We start from the raw sequence: 2,688 nt of genomic DNA on the forward strand, positions 1-2,688 counted from the left end.
ACACAAGCAAATCAGATAGTATAGATTAAAGACTGTAAGCACATAGTATTTTACATGGATTTTGCAGTTTTATTTTTTTATATAGTGAAGACCTGCAATTTTATATATGTATATGCATTGTAATCACGCGTTTGTGTTTTTAACTAATTGACAATAAGGGTACATTTACATAAGAAGAGAAATATTGATGTCCCAAACCATGTTGTTTTTACTATGTTTTATGTTTATTAATGTATATTGTATTTTTGATTGTAGAAGCATATGTACTTATTTAGAGATGATACTGCAGCATAAAAAGTTGTATCTGGTGATGTCGGCATGACCGACGAAAACGTTAATACAGTATTAAATTATGTAATATAAGGACTTTTACCTTACACATATAGAAAATAAGGTCATTGACTGAAAATAAATCTTTGTATTGCAAACATTCTATGTTTCAAGTCCTTTCGAGTCAAAATAACCCAAGTTTAATCTCTCTAAATAATTCAGACTTTTGTGTGTAGGTAGCCTATTACATACCGAAAGAATTAAAATGTTGTATTTTAATAAATAAACACAATTATTATGCTAAAAGTAATTAATTAAATTACGAATTTAGAATAATTATCGTAGCTTTGATAATTGTCTTCACAATATTTCATAACAATTTTTCCTTGAAATTATTCAACCTGCTTTACAGGGAGCTACTACCTGAAAGCCAGATTTGTATATTACATTCGTTACTGGAGGTACGTTAACAGAAAGCCACAAATTAAGTCACACAGTATTGTGTGCACTCATAGTTGAGTTCTGGCGTCTTGTCAGCTCATGTGAGTTGTGTGGATATAAAAGGAAAAATTGTGACGGTGTCGTGTATGGTTCCTGGGGTAGCTCAGTCGGTAGAGCGTTCGCGCGCTAAGCGAAGGGTCCCGGGATCGATACCCGGCTCCGGAACAATTTTTCCTTGAAATTATTAGATTACTGTATGTTACAGAATGTCTTTATGAGGCTGAAAATAAGAAATACCTTGAAGAAAATTCATGTTCTAAATAAGGCCCATGGGCCTTGTTTAGTTCATCTATAGAGGACCTTATTTGGAGCTCCCTGTAAATCCACACTTTCATTCGTAGGCTTAGTAAGGGATAAATAAATACACGTTAAGTGGAAAATATCAAAACATTATCTTATTCCACCAATCATATGCTTTGAAATGACATATGCTATGCGCATTTATTAATATTTGAGAAGAAAAATTCGCTCCGGCGCCGGGGATCGAACCCGGGTCCTTGGTTTTACTTACCAAGCGCTCTGACCACTGAGCTAGGCCGAATTCAATCCACAGCACCGGATCGAATCTTCCTCCTTCAGTGTTTCCCTTTGTGGCCTGATTCCAAGTTAGGCATATATGTTGACGCATATTCTCTTCAAATATTAATTGTCAACATTACAGAGATTATTCTGTAGGCCAAATTAATAAATCCATAATATGTTCATTTATGTTAAGTTACCAAAAAATGCAGAAGATTTATTAAAATACCTCGAAATAATAGCGACAACAACTTTAGACGTCGTTCACTGCTCAACTGAAGCAAACATGGCGAAATCGTTCACTTAAACTGTAGTAGTATCTAGTCTAGCCATTAGAGGTCAGGAACTGTCAGAAACATTAAGGGTGCTATGTATAGACATTTCGCTAGCCCGCGCTACGAGCGTGCTAAACTAGCCCCGGCTATCGACTGATTACTTGTACAGGATTCATATCTTATCATATCGATAACACTGGTTTATGAATACGATAAACGTTAGTTCGCTGATCATCCACCGGAAGCCCGCGCTAAGAATGTCTATGAATATGGCTCTAAGAAACTAGTGACAATTGTAATGTTATCTTAATAAAATGACAGATAGGCCTTATTTGGCTCATGTACCTTAGTTACTTTGAACTACACATGAAGACTATAACCATTTGGAGAAAAAGAATGAAACACTTTACGCTATATTGCCTTACAGTCTCTTTCCCCACATGCTAAGCGAGCGAATGAACACTTCTCTTTAGAATCTGATATTGCGGCACCGTTGGAGACAATGTAATTTCACGCTTGTACCTTTATCTTCATTGACGCAAGAACTCACTTTGAGAACAAAAAATGTTCCTTTATTTAAACGGACTTAATAAAAGCATTGTTCCGTCTAATACTAACAGGACGCTCTTTTCTTTACCTTTTGGAGGGAAATCATTGTTTGTGTGGCTTAACAAGCAAAAGCTGTTATAATTACATCTGAAGGAATATAGGCTAGTGCACTTGTAATCGAATTTATGTTTCAATTTCCAGCAATTTTCGTCCTTCATATATTGGTCTTTGTTAGCAGCTAGGAAGGTTGTTATACAGGAATACGTGTGAGGTGATTCAAAGTAGAGAGATTACTAAATTAAACAAGATTCCTTGAAGCTTCATCTCATTTCTTCCAAATAAGATTTAACAACTCTGACAGTGTACCTATAGGGTAAGTGCTAGATTGGTAACATTACAAACAACTCATTATTAATAATTGATTAAACTGCGATCTTACTCGTGTTAATTATGTAAGCATATGCGGCTTACAGCTGTTTCGGTGCTATTCGACACCATCCTCAGAGCCTACTAGATCTCGGTGCTATCTCAACTTCGCTGCCTGTTGTGTGGGTGCGTTCGTGTGATGAGGAGT

The 2,688-nt window shown here is 35.9% G+C and overlaps 1 non-coding gene across 1 annotated transcript; it reads left to right on the plus strand.

Moving 5' to 3' along the window:
* The first annotated feature begins 862 nt into the window (after nt 1–862).
* TRNAS-GCU (transfer RNA serine (anticodon GCU)) lies at nt 863–936 on the plus strand. Its single transcript has one exon. It is a non-coding gene; the product is annotated as a tRNA-Ser (tRNA).
* The last annotated feature ends 1,752 nt before the right edge of the window (nt 937–2,688 follow it).

The sequence above is a fragment of the Periplaneta americana genome, chromosome 6, assembly GCF_040183065.1.
Source record: "Periplaneta americana isolate PAMFEO1 chromosome 6, P.americana_PAMFEO1_priV1, whole genome shotgun sequence".
In the NCBI taxonomy this organism is placed as follows: Eukaryota; Metazoa; Arthropoda; class Insecta; order Blattodea; family Blattidae; genus Periplaneta; species Periplaneta americana.